General features: G+C 44.5%; 1 long non-coding RNA gene across 2 annotated transcripts in view; it reads right to left on the bottom strand.

Annotated features, from left to right (window-relative positions):
* The window catches only part of LOC127598979 (uncharacterized), a 43,314-nt gene that overhangs the window by 11,691 nt on the left and 5,514 nt on the right, over positions 1 to 26,109 (bottom strand). Inside the window, exons 1-2 of one of the 2 annotated variants that reach the window (XR_007961971.1) lie at positions 12,347 to 12,482; positions 4,385 to 4,475 (exon numbers count right to left, since the gene is read on the bottom strand). This is a non-coding gene — a long non-coding RNA (uncharacterized LOC127598979). Of the gene's footprint in view, positions 1 to 4,384; positions 4,476 to 12,346; positions 12,483 to 26,109 lie in introns of those variants that run through there. The other variant, XR_007961970.1, reaches the window with a different exon arrangement.

Here is a 26,109-nt window from a genome sequence, read left to right on the forward strand (position 1 = left end):
GGTTTTAATTTGTGATCCAATCGCTTCTCTTTGGCTCGTAATGTGGCCGCATTCTGCAGTCATAAAGAGAAAGCCTGGGGGGTTGGGGGTGGGGGTGGGGGGGCGTCTGGATGGTGTTAAATGTTACCTGTCTCCCACTATGCCAGCAGATCGCCCCCTCGCCTCTCGCATAAGTCAGCCGTCGTCGTTGTCATCCGCTGCCGTGGCAGAGGCTGATAACGAGGCATTGATGACGGACATTAGCGTTGAGTCACATGACTTGACTTTGGCTGAAATTTACGAAAGATTTGACTTGGATTAAGTACTCATGAGAGTGCAGTTGACCTGGACTTACTTCCTGATCAAAGTTTTGTTTCACATGTGAAACAGCACAATTGTCCCGTTGGGAAGAGATTGCACAGAAAACTGCAAATTGGAGGTCATGCCACTTATTGTAAGTTGCACTCCTTTGTTTACACATTTTTTTCTGCCATGCTTCTATGTTGAGCCACTGAAACTTTTGAGTTTTATTTGCACAATTGACGCAAATCCAGCCTGGCACACAGCATAAATCTGTACGGAGATGTTGCTAATCTCACAGGGCGAAGGAAAGCGTATTTTAAAATAGGCTGTTTGCGCTGTTGTGGGCGTGAACACAGACTCATTTGCAGCCAATCAAAGCGGCTCCTCTCGTTCCCTTTAAATGTGGCGCACTCACATCTTGCCGGGACACATCTCTCAGCGGAAAAGGAAGCAGTGATCCGTGGGTGACCGGGGCATTTTTCTTGCTCTTAGCTGGTTTGGCAACAGACAACGTAAGCGAGAATAAATCCAGAATGACCCGGTGATAACCACTGATGACTTTAATGTGCCCGCAGGGCTCAGGAATTGATTTCCACAATGATTCAAAGGGGGGGCGGGGGGGGTTCGATGCCCGCAGTTGTCATTTTTATGGATGAAACGCATCTGCCATCCATGCACATATCCGTGGAGCTCGGAATCTGTTTGCCGGCGCGCCGAGATCATCTCCTGTAAAATCTCAGGCTACCTGCGGCAATATTTAGATGTGGATCAAGCAGGCGTATCCTTTAGGCCGACTTTCTGCCAGCAAATTGATATCCCGCCGGGCGTATCTTCAAGACCTTACCCTCGAAAAGATGGAATGCCCAGCGTGGAGCAAAGCGGTCTGCCAAAACTGGCAAACAAGCGCTATCTACCAAAATAGAGCTCTTTCGTCCGCTGTCATGTGACTACATGACTCGTATTTGATTGGTCGGATGCCGCCAGTGGTTATTTAGGATTGGTGCAAAAGAGTCATGTGACAACACCTGTGGAAGAAATCTCACTGAAACACTCCCACCCCCCCAAAAAAAAAAAAATTGCACGTGCCACATCATCTCGGGAGTTGCTAGAAACTTGAAGGTTAAGACTTGAGACTTATTTATGACTTGCTACCTCCTCAAATGTTCAGCAGCCCGACATGCCAACGCGCCGTCGGCAAGGTCGGACTTAGGAGGCCCAGGGAAGCACGTCAACCCGCGCATCAATCACCCCCCCCCCCCCCCCCCCCGTGATTGGATTGTGTGAAATTAACATGTTGGGTTGATTTAGCAGGCGGAGCGGGGTTGCACTCCAGTCAACTCAGCTTTGTACGCTGCCATTCAAGCTGACGTGTGTGCAAAATTTGAACGATTTTGTTTGTTGGCCACTCGTGAGGGTGAGTGGAGTCGCTCCAGTTGGATGACCTCAAAAACACATGAAAATTTGGATCCCGTGTGTTACTTGTGTGGGATGGCATTGGCAAAAAGAATAAAAATTACTTAAAGCTGCTTCCAATTGTTGCTCATTGGAATGTATTTCTTCTCACTTTACATGTTTGGGAGCGATAAAATATATAAATGGATGAGTTTTTCGGGTTTGTTGAGGTCCCCTGAAAAGGCAATTCTGCATGTCTTTCATGTTCAAATAAGTAACCCATGGGGGCCCAACATTTTTTTGACCAAAAATCGACCGGTCTAGCCAACCAACCTTCCAGAATCGACCGTTACTGCACGTATAACCCCCCCCCACACACACACACACACACTCTGAAGTGCGTGCAGCACCTTGCTTTCCACTCACCAGATGGCAGTGTACCGCTTCTCATGTTTCACTCATCTTTGTGTGGAGGTACGGCACACTGATAGCAGCACCCCCATCCCACTCACCCCCCCCGCCCCCACCGCAATACGAGCTCTTATCCATTTGAATGGGTCGCAAACATGTCATCGGCGTCGCGCTTTCCTGTGCTGTCATTGTGTGTTTGTTTTATATTACTATATTATTACTATATTATAACTATATTATTGTTTTTTTTGTGTCTTTTTTGTGATGCTCGTTTTAGGGGGTGCGGTCCTGGGGGGTGGGGACAGGACAAATATACCGGAAAGCCAGAGTAAAAAGCTGCGGGGGGGGGGGGGATGCTGTTGTAAAGGAGGAAAACAAACGATTCCTTGAGAAAGAGGCTAATCCCTTTTAAAGCGTGAATGGAAATTACAAGTCCATTGAGTCTTTTTCTTTTCCCGCGGATGCGCTGACGGTGAAATGTAAGGAGAGAAAGTGACGGGGTAGAAGGGAAGAGTCTCCCGGGAAAAAATTGAATACTTCGAGACAGGTTAGCATTAAAAATGAGGTTTGAGGACATGGTCAGGCTTAATGTTAAGTGAGGGTTAATGTTTTATCGTAGGAGTTTGAAGCCTTGAGTTCTCAAATTGGTGTTTGGGCAAGCATTTCTATTTTGAACTTCAAGCCAGGGTTCGGGTTTCCAATTAGGTACTGAAGCCTGAGTTAAATTCTACAAATTAGGGTGAGAAGCCAAGATTAGAGCTTCAGCGCAACATTCAAACAAGGGTTAGGCTTTAAGGCCAAAGTTACTTTTTTTAAAAATTAACATGCCTTACAAGACCAGCTGTCTTCGGACAGTAGGCGGGGGACACCCTGAACCGGTTACCTGCCAATCGCAGAGCACACAGAGACAATCAACCATTCCAGCTCACACTTACACCGAGAGACATTTTTGAGTGTTCCATCAGCCTGCCGTTCATGTTTTTGGAATGTGGGAGGAAATCGGAGTACCCGGAGAAAAGCCACATAGGCACGGGGAGAAACTGCAAACGCCACATAGGAAAGTCGCAGCTGGAATTGAACCCTTCACTTCTGCACTGTGAGGCCAACGTGCTAACCACTGGCCCACCATGCCGCCCTTAATTAACATAATGTCCTTAAATTATTGAACTATTTTTAAATAATAAAATCAAATAAAAAAAGTAAAAAGATAAAAATGATTAAAATAATTACAATTTAATTCTAAAAACAACAGTCTTAACCTTAAGTAAGACAGAATTTTTTTATCATTTATTTTTGTAATGTTTTTTTCTCAAACTGTTCTACTAATAATGCGGCAGGACCGTTATTTTAAAAGTCAAATACTGTGTCGAACCCCTCAAAGTTTGACCAGCTCTGCTTCAGATGAATCCACTCAAATAGCCACAAGAATCTTGCCAATGGTTTCGCACTTTGACTCTTTTGAAGAAAAAAAAACAAGCGAGAGGCTGCATGAGATAGTGGCAGTGAAACTGCTGTCACGCGTGCACACACACACTCGCGCGCACACACACGTCTTATTGTAAGATGAGCTGATCATGTCGTCTTTATGTGGTTTTATTTCCTTTGGGCTCTTCCTCATTCTCCACATGGCTCTTTTGTCGGCCTCGTCAAAAACACACACACACACACACACACACACACACACACGTTATTTTCTGCTCATATCCACTCACATTCACACACAGTCGGGGGCTCCAGGCTGCATCGATAAACCATTAAAAAGAAAAGCTGGACCGCCTCGGAGGGTCCCGATGTGTGCAAAAGGCCAGAAAGCACAAAGAGGCGCATTCACCTTTTGTTGTTTATTTTGCTGAGCCTGCGGGGGGCGCCATCTGCAGTTTCTGAATGTCAATCACACAGGAAGAAGTCACGTTCCTCTCGCAGTCATTCCTTACGTGCTGCTAATATTCCATGCATGCTAATTTTGCCTCGAGCTAAGAATATCCTTATGATAATTCATCTGTTCGAATTATGAACTGCAGATTGCAAAAAGGGTAGTGTAGTGTAATTTTTATTTGTTACATTGCAATAACTTATTTTTAAATCTCGCGCCCTCATTAAATCAATTCAGTTGCTGAAGATTTGCGTGTTTCCTCGGTTTTACGGCCTTTTCTGACCGCACTTAGCAACGCGCGGCTAGCCATGGCCAAGCCCGTTCTATGTGAGAAGAAGGCTCAAGGAGGGACTCACGTCACTCACGTCACGCTGCATCGCGCGAGGATGGCGTGCACTTTTGAGAGCCGTATTGAGGCGACATCACCTGGCGCGTCCAATACAACAGTTGCTGGCGGAGTGACTTCAGAGCGCTCGCAGCAATCGACCAATCGGCGGAAGAATTCTCCCTCTTGCTTCTACAACAACAAAATAAAAAAAAGATTTTGCATTTCATTCATTTCAAATTACATTGGTCAACAGCACATTCTAATCAGAGATAGCTTTTCATGTCCATGAATATATTTTTGACACAGATGAAGAAAACTCTTCATTTTTGTTTTTCACGCATGCACAATATGTATTTTACCCAATGTGGTTTTATATAACTTATTAATTAATTATTATTAATATTAATTTATAGCTATGACGTTGAAAAAAAATTGCACCTTTTGCTGAACCTAATCCTTAATTCATAACTGCATAAATATAACATTATTATTATTAATATTTATATTTAGGGTGGCCCGGTAGTCCAGTGGTTAGCACGTCGGCTTCACAGTGCAGAGGTACCGGGTTCGATTCCGGCTCCGGCCTCCCTGTGTGGAGTTTGCATGTTCTCCCCGGGCCTGCGTGGGTTTTCTCTGGGTGCTCCGGTTTCCTCCCACATTCCAAAAAACATACATGGCAGGCTGATTGAACACTCCAAATTGTCCCTAGGTGTGAGTGTGAGTGCGAATGGTTGTTCGTTTCTGTGTGCCCTGCGATTGGCTGGCAACCGATTCAGGGTGTCCCCCGCCTACTGCCCGGAGACAGCTGGGATAGGCTCCAGCACCCCCCGCGACCCTAGTGAGGATCAAGCGGTTCGGAAGATGAATGAATATTTATATTTATTATTATTGTTATTATTATATTATTATTATATTATTCTTGTTGCTAGAGGCTGTAAATTTCTGTAAATAAACGATCTTATCTTATTATTATTAGTAGTAGTCGCCGTAATAGTAGTCGTAGTATGAAAACGAGGGCAGATTCCGAAACAGCATAAACAATTCACCCGGAAAAGTTTACTTGCGTCGCTGATTAAAAAAAAAAAAAAGAATTTGTTAACAAGTGTAATCTTTACATATAAAAAAAATTGTATGCCATATATAAACTATACTGGATGAATTGTTCATCATATCCTGAACTCTTCCCAAAGTGTTTCTGCGGCCTTTTTTTTTTTTTTTGCTTCCGTAATCACGCAAAAATACAACACTGGCAAAGTGTTGCCAACCCACATAATGTGTGCGCATTACTCTCATCAGCTCAACTATGCGGCATGTGAATGCAGATTCCCCCCCAGCCATGGCAAACTGCTGCCAACTGCCTTAATTGAAATATGATGGTATCGACTGGCGGGGGTCAATAGCTGGATTACTGCACCTCATGTAAAAAAAACCCAAACGACTTTGCAAAGCAATAAAGGCACAAAGTCGTTTACGTTTATACTCGGCCGTACTTTTCTGAGAAAGCTTGCAAAAGCGATAAAGCAAACGGGAGCTTGCCAACTTTACAGCGGCCGTATAAAAAAAATAAAAATAAAAATAAAGCACGTTGCTCCAGTCGTCACGTCTAAGACGTGACGCGCGTGTGGTCATGTGTCGTTTTAAGGCTGGTCTGATGACATCATAAACATCAACACATGTGGCACATGCAACCAAAGCAGAAGTCATTAAATTGTGGTGAGCATCTGGATAAATGTGGAGCTCTCATCATCGGAGAAGGACTAATTCATTCATTCATTCATCTTCCGTACCGCTTGATCCTCACTAGAGTCGCGGGGGGTGCTGGAGCCTATCCCAGCTGTCTTCGGGCAGTAGGCGGGGGACACCCTGAATCGGTTGCCAGCCAATCGCAGGGCACACATAGACGAACAACCATCCACGCTCACACTCACACCTAGGGACAATTTAGAGTGTTCAATCAGCCAGCCACGCATATTTTTGGAATGTGGGAGGAAACCGGAGCACCCGGAGAAAACCCACGCAGGCCCGGGGAGAACATGCAAACTCCACACAGGGAGGCCGGAGCTGGAATCGAACCCGGTACCTCTGCACTGTGAAGCCGACGTGCTAACCACTGGACTACCAGGCCGCCCAGAAGGACTAATGCAAAGATGAAATTCTGCTCTGACCCAACAGCCAAATCATAGAATTGATTGAGTTGCATTCAGCACCGTCGGACATCCGCTTAGCTTTGGAATCTGTGTCGTGCTTTCGTGCAACTACAAACAAATCAAAGCTGACTTTTCCTTCGTGCCTGCCGTGTCAGAAAAGTTCCAGGCGTGTTATTATTCAATTTGGAGCCAAACGATCGATCCACAAAGGAATTCCGGAGCCATTTGCTTTGTTCAGTGTGCGAGAAGAGGTGAGAATTCTTACATTAGTCTGAGTCTCCCTGTTTTTTTTTTTTTTTTTTTTTAAACAGCGTGAAGTGCTACTCAACAACACAGGAGGTGCGAGACAAGACTGGCGCGAGACGTCGGCCAGGCGGCAACCGTTTCCTCGCCGCACCTCCCGAGCAAATGGGAATTATCGGAGCAATCGCATCGCATTTTACTTCACTTTAAGCCGCTCTCCTGCCTGCTACTTGGCAGACATGCAAATGATCCTGTCAATATCCTGCTTCCCCCCCCACACCCACCACCACCACCACCTCACGGCTCCCAGCCAAGTCCTGCAAATAAGTCATGCCCATTCGTCGGAATGGGCGGATGGCGGGTGGGCTCGACCTCGGCTGGCTGTCACAGTCCATTCTGCTTCTCCTCAGTCACGTTGGAAAGAGAAGTGAGCGAAAAGAGGGCAGGAGAAAATTGGTGTTTGGCCGTGTAAATCCGCTGATAATGACAAGCGCCTTGGCACCGCTTACAGGAAGATATGATGCCGCATCCACAGCATATTTACATGATTAAAGAAGGAAAAAATGCTCAGGGTTGTAATCAATGTCGCTGTCAGGAAGCTATCATCGCAATGTCTCGTCGCCGTCTTGCGAAAAACACTGACGGCCACAAAAAAAATATTAATGGGGTGTCCGCGTTTTGAATGTTTGAACTAACGCAGACACGTTTTTATAAATGACAAAAATGAACATATGTGTTTTTCACAGGACGGCGAGGATATATTAACAATCATGAGTACATCAAAGTAAATGAAAAAATAAATAATAGTTCCACTAAACTACACAACAACATTGAATACGTTATTAAAAAAAATCTTTGAAAACATTGAATATAAAGCAAAATAAACACAGAAAACACAAATAAAATGATAAAAGAAATACAATTCATCACATAAAACTATCCATCCATCCATCCATTTTCTGAACCGCTTAATCCTCACTAAGGTCGCGGGGGGTGCTGGAGCCTATCCCAGCCGTCTTCCGGCAGTAGGCGGGGGACACCCTGAATCAGTTGCCAGCCAATCGCAGGGCACACAGAGACGAACAACCATCCACGCTCACATTCACACCTAGGGACAATTTAGAGTGTTCAATCAGCCTGCCATGCATGTTTTTGGAATGTGGGAGGAAACCGGAGCACCCGGAGAAAACCCATGCAAGCCCGGGGAGAACATGCAAACTCCACACAGGGAGGCTGGAGCTGGAATCGAACCCGGTACCTCTGCACTGTGAAGCCCACGTGCTAACCACTGGACATACCGGGCCGCCCTACATAAAACTAAAAAGAATGAATTCTAATCACATTAAAATGTATACAAATGTTCAAAAAATGATCCAAAACATGATTCAACCTAAAATAATACAAACAGAATCATTTGAATCACGCAAATGAATACATTAAGCAATTAAAATTATATGGAATGAACCAAAATAAAATAATTAATATAATGCATTGAAACCATTAAAAGTTATCTGACTCGAAACGCATCCAATAGATGAAATAAAATACACACATTTATATGAAAATGAGAAAATAAGAAATAAATATGAAAAATAAGAAAAATATCTTTGCGCACACATTCATTCATTCATCTTCCTAACCGCTTGATCCTCACTAGGGTCGCGGGGGGTACTTGAGCCTATCCCTGCTGTCTTCGGGCAGTAGGCGGGGGACACCCTGGATCAGTTGCCAGCCAATCGCAGGGCACACAGAGACGAACAACCATCCACGCTCACACTCACACCTAGGGACAATTTAGAGTGTTCAATCAGCCTGCCATGCATATTTTTGGAATGTGGGAGGAAACCGGAGCACCCGGAGAAAACCCACGCAGGCCCGGGGAGAACATGCAAACTCCACACAGGGAGGCCGGAGCTGGAATCGAACCTGGTACCTCTGCACTGTGAAGCCGACGTGCTAACCACTGGACTACAATTACATGAAAATAAGAAAAAAATATAATAATAATAAAAAATAATATTCTTGCAAAAACAAAACGACATGACGAGCACGAACATTTTTGCTACAGCATTTTCAGTCTGCATGCTGCTCCGCTTGTTTTCAAAGTATATTTGCTGAGGAATATTTCGACAACTTGAGTATTCAATATGAATATCATTAGCGGCTGTCTTCAACTTTTGTCTTTTTTGCAATTTATATATTTATTTGGGGGGTTTCGCTTAAGGATGCAGAACGCATTCATGCTTGTTGAGCTGCGGCGTGTGTGACGAGCCCGCTTGCTAAATTATTCCTCGGGATTTTTCAAAAGCGATCCGACTCCGCTGGTTGACTTTTTCACATCGCCTTGTCAGATGCGGTTTTGGCTGTCATGCTGGGTCGCTCACGCTTTTTAACAAGACATTTTAACACATTCCTACTCTATTTTTATTTTATTAATTTTTTTCAGAACCATTCCTCCGATGCTGGGCCTTAGCATGCAAACATGCCTCTTTGTTTTTCTATTCGAGGGAACAGGAGCGGGGGGGGGGGGGGGGTTCTTCTTTCAACAAATTATTCAGAAACTTGGTAGAAATTGGTCAAACCAAATGTAAAGTGAGAAGAACTTTCTGGCGGGGGGGAAAAAAAAAATCCACATTTGCTGCACACAGCCCAAAACAAAGATGAAACTGTGGTCTGGACAAAGGCATCCATCAAATTTGAGACAAGAGCAGCAGTTCGCTAATGAATGATGAAGCAAAATATGCTGCTTCCGGCAAAGAGTGTCTTTCGTTTGTGCAGTGTACAGAAAAATCCAAAGAATATCAAAGAAGAATTAAATGTAGAACCCAGAATCAGAAATCTTGTTTTCATGATTCGTGGGGTTGCTTTGCTACACCCAGCAATGGATGTCATGAAAACTCCCAAATGGCCGGCCCATTCCAAGCCACAATAGCTGCAAATCAGAAGCAAAATGTGCTTCCCGGTGTCAGCAAGTTGGATATCAGTTTGGGTCAAATGTGAGTTTTCAGACAGACGAATGGACTCTTTGCTAACTTCTGGTCGCTAGGCTAACACACAGCGACACCTCATTACAGAAGGGGACGGTCGGGAGTACAGGGGACTGACAAAGGACTTTGTGGACTGGTGCCAGCAGAATCTCCTTCAGATCAACCCCAGGAAAACTAAGGAGTTGGTTGTGGATTTCTGCAGGAAAAAGTCCTCACCAGCACCGATGGACATCCAGGGTATGGACATAGAGAGGGTGACCTCCTACAAGTACCTAGGTGTTCTTCTGAACGACAAACTGGACTGGTCTACCAACACGGACACCCTGATTAGGAAAGGACAGAGCCGACTCTTCCTACTCTGGAAATTGAGGTCTTTTGGGGTTCAGGGGTCACTCCTTAAGACGTTCTATAACTCGGTGGTGGCCTCGGCCATCCATTATGGCATTGTCTGCTGGTCAGGCAGCATCTCAGCCCGGGACAGAAAGAGACTGTAGCGACTGGTCAGGAAGGCCAGTTCTGTCCTGGGTTGCTCCCTTGACACTCTGGAGGAGGTGGGCAACAGAAGGATGCTAACTAAGCTAAAAGCTATGATGGCCAGTCCCTCCCACCCCCTCCAGCCCACCCTGACAGCACTTGGTAGCTCCTTCAGCCAGAGACTGTTACACCCGCGCTGCAAGGAGAGATACCGACGCTCGTTCCTACCGAACTGAATAAAAAATAACAATCATAATAATAATAATAATAATTAAATGATGTGAAGGAAAATTGTAAATAGTACTGCGATTTATCCATTTTGTGTTCATATTGCATTTAATTGAAAGATGTTTGTTGTTTTTTTTCTCTTTCTTCTTTCTTCTTTCTACATACATTCTTGCTGCTGGAGGATGTAAATTTCCCCAGTGTGGGACGAATAAAGGATATCTTATCTTATCTTAACAATGACGGCATCAAACTCTTCAAATTAGAGTCGCTGTCTGCTGGACTGACTTCACGTTACCTTAAGTGACATATTACCTTTGTGATCGCTCCAGATATCTGTGTCTGCAAAGCAATCAAAGCATCAAGATCTAATATGATGAGATCTTCCCGGTTTTACCGCGCACGCAGGTAAATATACTTTTTCAGATGCTCAACTCACATTTGTTTATTGAGCACAAAATGAACCGCAACTTTAAGTAAGAAAGAGTGAATAAAATAGAATGTGGTTAGGGTCCATTACTCTCAACACGCTACTAAACGTACAAGGCGCGATGAAATCTGACTCTCAAGGCAAAATGGGTCGTCTCGTGAAAAGAGATTAAAAAAAGATGCAGGTGGGCCAAAATATACCCCCAGGCCATTTTTTATCCTGCGGTCAGTGAAGGTGTGGAGACAATCAAGGCATTCTAGAACCAAATATGCTACCACGTTCCATAAAAAGAAGTAAGAAAAACAAGCTGGGGAGTGCAAAACGTACAACCTATAAAGTGGGCATCGTCTTCAAAGACAAAGCAGGCAATGAGTGATGTTTTCACTGGACAGAAAACAAAAAATCGGTTTTATTATCTCGAAGGCTTGAGCATAAACTGCGTGTAAAAACGCGTCACAAATCAAGTGGAGCGTTTTACGACCAATTGGCAGCCAATAGACGGAATAATAAGTGAAAGTGCTTAAAAAGAAACTAATCGATTGCTCGCCCGCAAATGAGTTGTTTAAATCAACGTGAAATACCAAATCTCTGTGGAGCAATGAAATATAAACTTGCTTGAAATCAAAATGACACATTAAAGCTCTGTGGACCATGTAAATAAAACGGAGTGGATGAAGTGTTTTGCCGACGTGTCTTTTTTTTTTCCTCCCTTATTTTTATTATTTTTTTTCAACGTCCAGCTTGGAGTTGAACTTGGCCGCTGTACCTGACAGAGGGTGAAAAGCTTGCCAGGACGTTGAAGTCAGTGTGAGCTAAATATAAACAATGGCCCAGAATGACGTGAGTCGGGAAGGTGAAGCTGGCGTACGCCGAGGTCACGCCGCGGCTGGCCTCCGCGCACACGGCGGCCGGCCTAATGAAAAGGAGGAACGCTGGCGTGCCAAGTTGGAGGCTCTGAGCTCTGTGGATGCTTTTGTTTGGTGCCAGTTAAACATGCAAATATAAATGATAAAAACTTGGGGAAGGGACCGAAGCTATTCAAATTGGTTACTTATGGTATTTTTCACCAGTACAACAAATAAAACCCCCAATTAGAATAAAAAATGATCATCCGGGAGGGGCTCAGAGTCGAGCCGCTTCTCCTCCACATCGAGAGGAGCCAGATGAGGTGGCTTGGGCATCTGATTTGGATGCCTCCTGAGCCTCCCCGGTGAGGTGTTCCGGTCATGTCCCACCCCCGAGGAAGACCCCGAGGAAGACCCAGGACACGCTGGAGAGACTATGTCACCCAGCTTGCCTGGGAACGACTCGGGATCCCCCGGGGAGAGCTGGAAGAAGTAGCTAGGGAGAGGGAAGTCTGGGCTTCCCTGCTAAAGCTGTTGCCCCCGCGACCCGGCCCCGGATAAGCGGTAGATGATGGATGGATGGATGGATAGAATCAAAAACGGTAAAAGGAGTGGACTTATGTCACGCTTTGTCTGCACCCTATGCTCTTTACAAAGCCTCATTCATTCACTACGGAAATATTTTCCTTTTTAGTTGAAAATAACTTACTTCAACTTCCAGGATCTCTTGTCATACCATCTCCAGTGGTAGAATCCAGGGTGTTTTTTTCTCTTTGGTCCATTAAATCCATCTGTATTGAGTCTTAGCAGGTAGCTGACGCAAAGCTAACGCCTCATCTGCCCTTTATGTGCTGCTGTAAATGAACAAAGACAAGTCAGAGCAAGATTGTGAAGAACCCTTGTCAAGGATCATCAAGGAAATCAGCCGTTTTTAGTTTAACCCTTAGGTCCTTCGAAACAAAAAAACCCTAAGTTATGCATAATAATGGGTCTCTATGGTGCAAAATATGTAAATTGCGAAGATTATGGAATCAAAACCTTTTTTATTATTGCTGCAATGCCTGAGAATTATCAGCCGGTGACGTCATGAAATTTCAGCCATTTTAGAACCCCACCTATACATTTCAGCTCTCTCGTGTTTTTCCGAATGCCTTTGCCTTTGATTCAAAGACATAATTTTGCCATTTATCACAAACGGTGGACTACGAGGGTTAAAAGGGAAAACTTCCATGCTGTTCTTCAAAGATGGACTTCACCGCAAGATTTTCTTTGATTACGACCACATTGGAACCCGCTTCACCCTATTGGAACCCGCTTCCCCCTATCATGAAATGATGGGAACCACGTCTAGTACGCATCTAGCGGATTTTGACATTAGTGACATGTGTCGCCACAATAACATTTCTCCCTGACATGCATTTCTGTGTATCGGCATGACCTGTTGAAGATTGCCGTTTAGATGGCCAATTTGCGGCCCGAAGAGAGATGGCGCGGGGAGGGAAGCTAATTTTTTTCTAACATTTTGGCCCTTGCACGATGGCGACATGTTGCGAATAAAACTTGAAACTGCAACAACAGAATTCGACAAAGTCGCTGCTTGTTCTGATGTAATTTCCCTGTTTTGGAGAGACAGCAGACAATGTGTGCATGGAGGAACACCCACACACACCAAAAAAAAAATAAAAATGCACAAAGCGCATCTATAGAACAGTGCGGCCTTGCCCCTTGAGTTGCTTTTGTGTGTGAATAATGGAGCCGCTGAACGCAGAACACGAAGGAGCGCCCGCGCCGTCATTTCACCGTCCGATAATGTGATATCACGCCGGACCGCAAACAAACCCAGCGAGGCTGCGCACCTGACCTCAACCTCTCCGAGTGCAGACAGATAAAAGGATGTTGTTCTCCATGCTATTGTACCCCCGTTGGCATGAATAATAAAGGACGCGCACCTTGTTTATCTTTCAATTCAATATTTACTCCTTGTCAGACGCATTTGGGGGCTTTTCATCAGCGCCATTTTTTTTCTACCCTCCACGGCATTTGTCCTCATTGTTAATGTTTGATGAACGCCGCAATAAAGTGCACCGTCGCCTCTACCTGCCGCCCCACTTGTGTTTTTCTTGTTTCTCTCTCTGTGGACCGACGCCAGCGTTCACCCCCTACGCTTCCTCTCGTGAGACCCCACCCCCGCCTTTCCCCTTTATTTCCCATCACTTCCTTTTGTTACCCTCAAGGTAAATTTGGGATGAATTGAATTAGGCAAGGAAAAGTAGGTCATCGCTTCATTGTGTTGCTCGAGTCAAGGTTAAATCTGACGATGGTGAAATCCCAGCAGTCGGGCTGTGTGTGTGTGTGTGTGTGTGTGTGTGTGTGTGGTTTTCCTTCCCAAAACTAGATTCAAGCAAAGTTAAAGCTTTCAAAGTCGGGTGTCGAGACAGGTTTGGGGCTTCAAGACGGGGTTGTGGTTCAAAACAGGCCCTATAATTGGCTTGAAACCAACGCCCCTCCCCGCCCCCCCCCCCCCAAAAAAAAACGGCATGCGACTGACTGCTGCCAATTCTCCAGTGTCAGATTGAACCTTTTTTTTCCAATGCCCTTGGAGAGTGCGGGCCTTTTTCCCCGACTTTCCCGCATACTTTAAAGGGCTGCCCTCTCTCAACTCTCAAACAAAAACAACAACAACAACAAAACATCTTGTCTGCTTTACATCATTCCTCGAGCATGCTGATCAAAACTCCGGACATTCCCTGGACCATTCATTTAGTTGTTGCGCGAGCGTTGCAACACTACAAAAGCGCATACTACAAAAAGTTGATCGTTTATTTTTTTTTGTGTTTTTTTTTTTTTTTACCTTGAGGCTGTACAACGTCCGATGGCCACCATCTAATTACTGACTTTGATTATTTCCAATTTGTGTTTTTTTTTGTTTTTTTCGTGAGTACCGACCAACAGCCGGCTGTTTTGGTGGGGAGGGGGGCAATGCCATTGATTGCCTCACTTTCGAGTCTCTAATTGAGCCAAATGGGAACGACGGCTGCCAGAGTTCACACTCCTCCAGTGTTTACACGCTCGCCCGCCAGAGACTCATTCGGACCAAACTCATGCGGACACACACACACACGCACGCATACATATACTGTATGTATCTATCTATCTATCTATCTATCTATCTATCTATCTATCTATCTATCTATCTATCTATCTATCTATCTATCTATCTATCTATCTATCTATCTATCTATCTATCTATCTATCTATCTATCTATCTATCTATCTATCTATATATATATATATATATATATATATATACACACACACACACCCATCTTCTAATGAAGGCTGGACATTGGTGAGTGTGTGTGTGTGTGTGTGTGTGTGTGTGTATGTGTGTGTTGGGGAACCGTAATTGCCGACGTGTGCCGTCGGCGGGGCTCTCGTCATTAAAATTCACGTGTGAACTCGCCTCCGGCAGCGTTGATAATTGTGGTCAAGCGGATCAGACATGAGGCGAAAGAAGGGGGCGGGGCATCCTCGGTCCAGTGACTTGGTCTTAAAAGGCTCAAGCAGTAACGATGTCAAAGCGTTAATTACGGCGAAACAAGGAAAGATGTTAAAAGAAGGTGATAAGGTCCGAAAGAAGAGAGAAGAAGTCAGGGTAAGGGATTGATGTTGGGCTTTGAATGCGGGAGTAGGGATTCAAAGATGGAAGCCGACGGAAGGCTTTCAATTTTAGCTCAGGGTTAGGGTTTCAAGTTCAGGTTTGAGGCCATCATTTGGGGTCTTTACCAAAGATTAGCATGGCAAGACAGTGTTCCTGTGTCAAAAGTAGGATTTAAAAACGGGATTAGCGTTTGAAGCCAGGATTAGCGTTTCAAACTGTGAGGTTGTGTCTGATTTTTGTTCCTCTTGCTAGTTTGTTTGTAAGCAGTTTGCCGTCTGCGTTCTGACTTGGCTCCAGTATTATTTTGCACAGTTCAGGTTTTGATATTGCTTCACCCTGGTGGCAAACCGCCAAGCCGCAGATGACTTGACAAACATCGGATTTGACCGGGAAAAATTAAGAAAACCTTTATTAGTCTCGCAATGGAGAAATTCCAGATTCACAGCAGCAAAGTTATGAAAGGAAGAAGTAGAACAACAAAAAAATAGGAGCTGCTGGAAAGGCAGCCACTCTCGCGGCGCCATTTTTAAGTCAAAATAACAAAAATAACACAAGACAACACATAGGACAGAGACAGTCGTGCAATCTTCACCACTTTTCTGCATACACTTTGTTGTCTGAAGCAGTTATAGATGAAAGAGGAGAGGATCAAAGTGTCCTTTCACCAGTGGATCAGAGACATCATCTTGAAAATGTGCACATGTCTGCTACAAGCAAAGTTTTGAAAGCAAACACAAAGCTGTAGCGTCCATTGACGAAAAGAGATTAGTTCACTTCTCCTGTCCCACATAATCCGCTTCAAACTCCAACCCGCGACTCCCAGCTCCAGATCCGCATCGGCACTCCGCGCCAACGCTCCTTTCTTCTCATCGTCGGCTCCTCAAGACCTCCATCCATCCAGCCGTAGACCGTTCAACAGCACCGATCTCTCCGCTGAACAAAGCGGGGCTGTGAAAAATGCTGCCCATTACAGGCGCAAGACACAAGCGCCCCGGGACTGTCCAGCAACGACAGTCAAATGGCGCCGACATTCCTCCAGTCAAAAACAGTGCTGGTATACCCATCCTGCCGAGAAGGCGCAACCACCAAGCACAGAGTCTCCTCCTTGATGAATGTCGTGGCCAAAAAATGCTGAAAAAGGTCCACATCAAGTCCACACGACGTAACAACAAACACAAAGTGACAAAAGAAACACAAGAACAACAAAAAAAGCAAGGCTCATGAGAGCACTTGCTGACGGCTGCCTACTCGGGCGCCATCTTGACTTCAAAGATGAATGAATAAAAAAATGAATAAACACATTTCCGTGTCCCTTTTCCATTTGTTACGAACAAAATTTGAAACCCCGACTACATCAGTGATATGTGGTTTGGTTATTTTATTAGTTATTTTTTTGTTTCCAAAAAGTGGGACTATTTAAACTTAGACCATCATTTACTGTAACCGCACGCAATTGACCCCCCATCCACTCAAGAGGGCTTCGGACCGTATTGATTACGGCCCCGCATTAAACATTGAAGTCATCACAGCGCCTGGTTAAATGATTGTATAATGAATAATAGATGAGATTGAAAGGCCAGGAAGGGTAATAAATGGGTCTGGGTGATATTCATTTGTGGGGCCGCGTTTGACTTTTTCAAAGTGCTCTCCGGCGTCATAAATCAGACGGGAGACCGGTTTCAAAGTTTATGACGGACATCCGTGTCACGGAGTGCTCGCAAGCGGACGCGTTTGTCACACAGGTGGGTAGAACGCGGGTCGAGGATGGATTGGCTGACCCACGAAATGATGTCGTTAGAAAGTGCACTTAATTTTTCCCTTTCGGTCAACTCATGCATAATAATTGTGCAAGTAAATGTGTCATCCATCATATTTCTTTGACGGTATTTGAGTGTACAGCCAACCTCCACATAGTTGTATTTTTATTTTCCCTGTGAAAGTTGACCTTGGTCATTCGGCGAACCTCACTTGTTGAATTTTTATTTTTTCTAATCCAGTGCTGGAAAAAGCCACACAAAGGTACCAAAGCCTAAAGAAAAAAAGGCAAGTAGGAAATTACGGAAGTAATTATTAGTACGTAGTACGTAATTAGTACGAATTATCGGAATGATTCGTGTCAAGTGAGAAATTTTGTAAAAGACATGTGGGGGACAAATATAATCTGCATTAAAAAAATTAAAATTAGTTAACATTAGTGCAACCTGGAATTCAATTTCCATTTATGTGTGTCCATCGGTAATTTGGGGACAAGATTTTGGGACTTGGTCTTTGGTTTTTAAAAAGTGTTTTCCATCCATCCATCCATCCATTTTCTGAACCGCTTAATCCTCACTAGGGTCGCGGGGGGGGGGGGGGTGCTGGAGCCTATCCCAGCCGTCTTCAGGCAGTAGGCGGGGGAAACCCTGAATCAGTTGCCAGCCAATCACAGGGCACACAGAGACGAACAACCATCCACACTCACATTCACAACTTAGACAATTTAGAGCATCCAATCAGCTTGCCATGTTTTTGGAATGTGGGAGGAAACCGGAACACCCGGAGAAAACCCACGCAGGCCCGGGGAGAACATGCAAACTCCACACAGGGAGGCCGGAGCTAGAATCGAACCCGGTACCTCCGCACTGTGAAGCCGACGTGCTAACCACTGGACTACCGGGCCGCCCATGTGTTTAGTAACAGCAACATCCAAATTCTTTATTGCCAAAAACAATGACCTCAGTTGTGTTTTGGTTCGGTCAAAGAACCTGTTGTCAATTTTGATTGAAACAGTGGCTCAACACTTTGAATTTAAAGACATGTTGGGCTTTGCGAGGAAACTTTCAAGACAGGCTCGTGGGTCCAAACAAGAGTTTGGGTTTCAAAGTCAAATTCAGGGTCAGGATTAGATTCCATTATTTCGGTTGTTCGGGTTTATTAATTCTTTCAGGTCAGAGAGGTGGGCAGATTTAATGGACAAAAAAAAACAAAAGAAAGCACAAAAGAAACAAAAAGTGACTCAATAAAAGAAGAAGTGTTGGAAGAACACTTTGAAAATCGGCCATTTGTCAGCCGTCAATTGTCTCCCGCTCTCGCTCTCATTTAGCCAGATGATTGCCTCCCACGGCCCCGGGGAGCCATCGCGAGCACACTCTATTACTTCCTGCAGCACTTTTACTCTCCCGCCAATATCAAACGCTCAATAACAACAGGACGGAGCGGCGTGTAAACTCCTCAAGTCTATTAGCTCGACGCCGATTCATCCTAACAGTCGGCGTCGATACCGGGGAACCCCAGAGGAACATTATCCATATTGAAACAACTCAGGAGGCTCGTGCCAGGCTGCTGCATCGGAGGCGGTGTAATGAAAAATGTCGGCGGCGCATAAAAGGCGAGCTAATAAAGACGAAGAAGTAACGAGCAAACAAACTTTGGGTCGGGAGGGGAGTGAAAGGGCCACACGGGAGGTGATGGCGGAGTGTGAGGTGCCCAAAGTAGACTTTCAAGGGCAATTTTGATACAAGGGTTTGGTGATTCTGTCACGATTCGGTCTAACCGCATCAAGGTTTAGAACCCAAAAGCGTAGACGCCAGACAGGCTCTCCGAAGCAAAAAATATTTAATGTACAAAAATTCGCATCAACAAAGTAGTAACAAAGCGCTGGTCAAAACAAGGACCAGAGGGCACAAAAAACGAACAACAAAAAGCGCTTGCACAAAAGCCAAGGGAGGAAAATAAGGATTGCGAAGACAAACAAAAACAATGAATCAAAATAAACGCAAGAGAAAGACAATTCACAAAAAAAAAATCCAATACTTACAAAGCCATTGGTACCGAGAGTTCAAAAGCGAAACATGACGAGGCATAAACAATATTCCGACAACCAGAAGACAGATTGTTGGTCCTTAAATACACAGGTCCTTAATTTTTTGAGAGATTGGCAGCAGGTGTGCAGCCAGAAAGTCTGCTCAGTCTGCCACCTGGTGGCCAGGCCAAGGACAGGAACATGACAAATTCAAAGTAAATTTCGAACTCGGGTTTTGGATTTAGAATTTCAAACCATGGATAGTTTATCATGCGTCAGGTTTTCAAGTTCAAAAGTATCAGCAATGAATGAGTCAGTCTTTGGGTTTCAAATCGGACCTTCAAGCCCCCTAGAAATTAAGATATGGTTCCAAACAAGGGCATGTGTTTGAAAGTAGGGCGTCAAGACAGAGTTTGGGCTTTAAAAGTTGTGTTTCGAGAAGAGAGTTTGCTTTCAAATTGGTTTTCATGCCCGCGTTCTGGTTTGAATTTGAAGACTGATGAATTATTTTAAACACGACCTCCTGGTGGGAGTTTGAAACACGGCTTGGTGCTTCTAATGTTTGGGTTCAAGCCGGCGGGGTCAAACGAAACGCGGGTAGTCGAAATATTCCCACTTTTGTCTCTTTGGTTTCCTCGACAGGAGGTGCAGAGGTGAGCGAGTTGCAGGCTACGGCGCGTTGGTGGCGGTGACGATTCGGTTGCGTAGGCTCTCAAAGCCGCCCCGATGTCCTGTTGCCTCGAGAGCCGCAACTCGCCGCCATTTATTATTAACGGCTCGCATTCGCCGGCTTGTCTCGACATCACCCGAGAAGAGAAAAGGCCGCGCGTTGTAAACACAAGAAGGGGAAAAAAAATACGCCTCTGAGCCTGTCGCTTTTCTTATCGCCGCCTGTCAATGCCGGCAGCCGCAGGGTACTTTGTGGATGCCCTTAAGTAGTAGATAGCAGGTGGAGGTGGGACCTGGGGCGGGGGGAGGGGGGTGGGCAGGAGGACAGGAGGACCGCCGTGGCTGTCTCCCGCACAGAAGACAGGGACCACAACAAAGGTAGAAGAGCGCCTGACAGACAGAACGACAAATAGCGAGCCGACCGGCCCCCCCAAAGCGTTCAAGTGCATTGAAGGAGAACGAAAGAAGAAGAAAGATGAGCTCCGGCGTCTTTATAATTCATATCAAGAAAAAGAATGATGCAGCCGCAGGATGAGCGCTTACCTTTCTTGGGCAACAAAGACGGAAAGAGCTTGAAGTCTTTGTCTGTTGTTTCATGCTTGATAGTTGGAAGGTTTCAAGTATTTCCGAGCAATTGCGTGTGATTTGTGTTCAGCGAAGGTTATGGTTGTACAAGAGAATTTTGTTCAGAATTTTGAGAGTTAGGGTTTCAAACGACGCTTCGGATGTCCTAGTCGGATTTTATATTATGGCTGGAGTTTCAAATTCCAGTTCAGAGCTAGAGGCGCGGACCAACAAGTCGGGTTTAGGGTTTCAAAGAAGGATATGGAAGGATATGGAAGATAGGGTTAGAGTTTCGAAACCAGGGTTATGATTTTCAAGTCGCTATCAAGGAAGCATTAAAGTTCTGATTTCAAGTTGCATGGCTCCAAACTGAGGTTTTGGTTTCAATGGAGGCTTTCGGGACTTCTTCAAAGCCCTCCTCAAAACTCACTTGTATTCTTTGGCATTCGACTCAGCATGACTTAGATTTGTTCTTGATTTTACTGTTTGGTGCTTTCTACCGCCTTTATTATTTGTTTTACTGTTTATTGTGTATGTTAAATTGCTCCATGTACAGCAATGGCTGTTTGGAAGTACTCTATAAATACTGTTGTCTTGACTTGACATGTTTGGGGTTTCAAACAAGGCCTTCCAAGACAGGGTTAAGGTTGAAAGTAGTGCCTCAAGATAGGGGTAGGGTTTTAAAGTAGGGTTTCAAGTGAATGTCAGCATTTCCAACATTATTTTGAAATATTTAAGATTCAAAAGTTTGATAGAGGGTTGGGTTTTAAGCAAGCTATTCAAGACACGGTCTTGGTTTCAGCTCAGGGGTATGGTTTCAAAATAGGGTTCCCAAAAAAGGGTAAAGTTTGAAGTCCAATTTTCAAGAGTACCATTTCAAATGGGGTTATGTTTTAAAATAAGATTTCAAGACAGGCTCAGGATTTTAAACGTGAGTTACTGTTTCAAGCCAGGGTTGTGTTCTCAAAAAAGGGTTATGATTTCAGGTCGGGGTCCAAAAAAACTCGGAGGCACCAACTAAAAAGTACAAAAACCAAAATAAATAGTTGCTGCAAACCCCAGCCGATGGCCTCTTTTTTTAAACACGTTTTTTTTAAGGGACCTGTGACCAGGGTTGAACAAACCAGTTTTTAAAAAAAAATTTTTTCTCAACCTCTGTGAGGGCCTCGTCCAAAAGCGAGGATTCACTATTGTATGGAATAATTTGACAAATTACTACAAATCTGGGACGGCCCGGTAGTCCAGTGGTTAGCACGTCGGCTTCACAGTGCAGAGGTACCGGGTTCGATTCCAGCTCCGGCCTCCCTGTGTGGAGTTTGCATGTTCTCCCCGGGCCTGCGTGGGTTTTCTCCGGGTGCTCCGGTTTCCTCCCACATTCCAAAAACATGCGTGGCAGGCTGATTGAACACTCTAAATTGTGCCTAGGTATGAGTGTGAGTGCGAATGGTTGTTTGTTTCTGTGTGCCCTGCGATTGGCTGGCAACCGATTCAGGGTGTCCCCCGCCTACTGCCCGGAGACGGCTGGGATGGGCTCCGGCACCCCCCGCGACCCTAGTGAGGATCAAGCGGTACGGAAGATGAATGAATGAATGAATGAATGAATGAATGAATGAACTACAAATCTGGCCAAAGTCCAAATGGGACAATAACCTTGAACCCTCACGTTCCCGAAAAAAATGCGACTAATCAAGTCAAGGCGACTTGTTTTAAAAAAGAAAAAAAAGGAGCCTCAGGAGAAAAGTCCAGTCAAGGTCACCCGCCCGCTTTCCATTTGTACAAAGCCAAGACATTTGAATTGCATCATAGGCGACCAATCAGGCCGCAAATCGCCATCGCGCGACGGGTCCACAACGATTCCCCAAGTATGCCAGCGATCAGAGAGCAACCTTGAGGAAATGTCAGCTGAACGTGGCGTGTATTTAACGGCCGGCCGGCGGCGGTATGCGAAGTGCCCAATCGAGTGCGGATCAGTGCTGGGGGGGTAGAGGGGGGTGCAACCGTGAGCTGGCGCGCGTCTTTGTCAAAGTCACTGCTCACCTCCTGCACCGCCTTCTGCCCTTTTTAACACGATTGAGCTCCGAAGTGAGCTGAATGACTGCCAGATGGGAAGACGCCGGCCGAATAACGAGGAGGTCTGCGGTTGATGAGATGCATTCGCAACAGAGCACACCTCTGCTCAGGGAAAATCAGTGGCGACTTTAATTTGTCAGGGTGGCTGAGAATTCCTGGCATCAAATCCAAAATGACGGAGGAACGAAAAAGGTCCGAAAATTACTCCTTGTTGCTTTTCAGAAGTGGGTCCTTAAGATTTTAATGCGGGTCGAATTTCATGTTGCACCGTGAATATTGCCTTAAAAAATGGCCAAAACAAATCTAAAATGGCTGCTTCATATGAAGACATTACAAACAATCCTTATGTTGCTAATTGAAACTGGCTTTGGGGGCTGAATTTTTTTCAAGAATTTTAGTGCAGAGTTTGGAGCCAAATCACTTAAATGTCCACTTTAAATTTCAATTATTTATTTTGAGGCTTTTTGAGGGCCTGATAGATGGTTCAGGTTGCTTCGGGAAACTCATTTCAGGACGGGAGTTTTCCGTCAAATGATATGGTGGTACATTTATGATAGACAAGCAGGTGAAATGTTATGTTGCAAAATTAACAGACTTCAAGGATGTGATGTTGTAAAGACATATTATGAATGAAATGAAATGGTGATAATTTCCCGAAATTGGCTTCTCGAAAACAAACTGGTGACGTCTTTACAGGCACGGCTTTTTCATCATTTTGTGTGGGTCTATTCAAGACAGCCATGCCTTCCAAATTTCATGTTGCAAAGTCAAAACTGACACTGGGGACTGAATTGTTCAATAAAAAGGTCGAAAGGGACCTCAAATGTTTGCTTCATATCAAAATAGCAAACTCCACGTGTCTTTTCAGGAATGGCTTCTTGAGACTTTTTTGTGGGTCTGCTATGATAGTGATGCCTAGCAAATTTCGGTAAATGAAAATAGCGTGCTATGGGTCGTGACCGAAAGAACGAGATCCCGGATCCCGGCTGAAATGAGTTTTCTCCGCAGGGTGTCCGGGCTCTCCCTTAGAGATAAGGTGAGAAGCTCAGTCATCCGGGAGGGGCTCCGAGTCGAGCCGCTTCTCCTCCACATCGAGAGGAGCCAGATGAGGTGGCTTGGGCATCTGATTCGGATGCCTCCTGAGCGCCTTCCTGGTGAGGTGTTCCGGTCATGTCCCACCGGGAGGAGACCCCGAGGAAGACCTAGGACACGCTGGAGAGACTATGTCACCCAGCTTGCCTGGGAACGACTCGGGATCCCCCGGGGAGAGCTGGAAGAAGTAGCTAGGGAGAGGGAAGTCTGGGCTTCCCTGCTTAAGTTGTTGCCCCCGTGACCCGGCCCCGGATAAGCGGTAGATGATGGATTAATGGATGGATGGAAAATAGCGTCACGGCTCTATTTTGAAAAATCTCAGAGGTGATTTCTGTGAAATAGAATGACCAAAATTACGGTACCATTACATGGCTACTTTGCGTCAAAACGGAACACTTCCTGTGTTATATTTCCACCAAATTTTACATATAGTAGTTCAGTCAAACTTGCTTCAGAGGCTGAATTTTCACACCAAATCCCAGGGGGCACTACTGAACCAAATTTTGGGGTTGATGCCCATGACCGGAACAAGCTCAACAGAGCGCTCCAGGCCAAGAAATGATTTACGCTAAATCCATTCAAAGTTTGGTCACACAATCGCTTCTCTTGGTGTTTGTTCTTGCCACATGATAAATCGTAAAGCGAAAAGAATTGTCAGCCAGTGCTGCAAAGTCACCATTAGTACAAGTTAAAAAAAAAAAGTGCTTGTTCCTCCTCTGAGGTCAGGAACACTGTGTGAGTCAAACACATTAATTCAGACAAATGCCCTGTGGGATCCCAACACGGGCATTGTGTAGTTGTTGTTGTCGACCGACACAACGTCCCTGTTCATCAAGACTGGGAAAGTAGGACATGGAGTCATCCATTAAATAACACGAGCCAACACAGCAGTTTGCTATCAGAACTACACTACGCCGCGTTTCATGGATAAAAAAAAACGAAAAGGTTCACTCGTGACGTTTGGCAATGATGTATTGCTCGCAATTTTCTCTCCTGTCCTTTTCAACTTGGAGTTCCAAATGCCAACAATAAGTCATAAAACCTCCAACTGCAGCTTGAAAAATTCAGAATAAAGCTCCACGTTTGGTTTGGCTGGCAAAATGTCACGAGGGTAACGTACTACTTGTCACAGGACCACTCCCCTGCGTGAGCTGGTGGGTTTTTGTTTGTCTCCCTCCTGCATCAATCGTCATATTTCAGCAGTTCACTTCAGTCCACTTTTGTAAGGGTATATCATGATGTGGCTTTTGGTTATCGCACAGGGTGTATCGAGTCACCACTTGAACTTTTGCTCTAAATCAGTCACTTAAAACTGTAGACTGCAAATTTTCCCCAGTGTGGGACAAATAAAGATTATCTTATCTTATCTTGTCTTAAAACGGAAATGGTGGAGTTCCTTTGTCTTATCAAGCATGGCTTTTTATCACTCTATTCATGAAAAGGCACCTTCCAAATTAAAAAAAAAAAAACTTGTGAGGTAAAAATGCTTTGTGGGCTCATTTTTCAAAACAAGCTTTGCATTTTTGCATTTAAAATGGCCACTTCCTTTCACTTTTTTATTTGATTTTTTTTTTCTTTTACACTTATTCCTGGGTGTATTTATTAAAGATCTGGCTATCAAATATGCTGCCAAGTGAAACCAACTTTCCTAAAAACTGTTACAGAATATATTGTTTGAAAAAAATAGCCAAATCTAACTTAAAATTGCACACTTTAAATCCATATGACAGGTTCCTGAGACTTTTTTGTGAGTCTATTTAGTATAAACTCATTAACCCAATTTCAACTTGCTATAAGTGCAACTGAAAAAAAAAAACAACAAAAAAAAAAACAGTGGGGAACCTTTTGAACAAAATTGGCAAAATGACCCAAAAATGGCCGCTTCAAAATAGCAGACTTCCTGGCAGGCATTATTTCTTAAATGTTTTTTTGTCGGACCACTTAAGGTACACATATCAGTTTCATGACGGCTGCAATGAGACACGATATTCTCATACAGTTAAAAAAAAAAAAAAAACACGACACAAAGTCCAGTTTGCCGCTTTAAAATCTCCTCTACGCTCCGTGAAATTGCGGCTTCTCGACTCTCAGTGCTTTCCCGGCTTGCGGGCGTCTGGATGTGAATGACATGAACTACGCTGGCAGGCTGTCAGAAAGAGATTTGGCACCACTAGCGTGGTTCAGAAGAAGAAGAAGAAAAAAGCTGCCAAGTGAGGTTCATTTCAAGACTCGGGCTCTGGTTCAGGAAGCGGAATCGGCAACTTAGCCTCCCATGTACAATAGCTTTAATGCTACCTGGGGAGACTCAACAATGAATTTACAGTTCAAGTTGTCTTGGCACTGGTAAAGCGAATTCATTGCCACTGTGTGGTTGTGGTTTCCGATGCTGATGTAGCACGCAAATCTCTTTTCACACACCGGAAAAAAAAAAGAAAGAAAGTATTTTTTTCCATTGCATCCCCTGTAAAAACGTGTTTAAGGTTGTTAAAGTGCATATGTTTGCTCTTCAATTGAAATCTTGTGTATAGAACATTAATTGATGATACACTCTTTTGGAGGTGTTTTTGTGTTATTTTAATGTTATCCAAAAACAAGTTTAGTTGTTGTTTTTTTTTACTTTATATCCAAAATCATG

This window comes from Hippocampus zosterae, chromosome 4 (assembly GCF_025434085.1).
Source record: "Hippocampus zosterae strain Florida chromosome 4, ASM2543408v3, whole genome shotgun sequence".
NCBI lineage: Eukaryota > Metazoa > Chordata > Actinopteri > Syngnathiformes > Syngnathidae > Hippocampus > Hippocampus zosterae.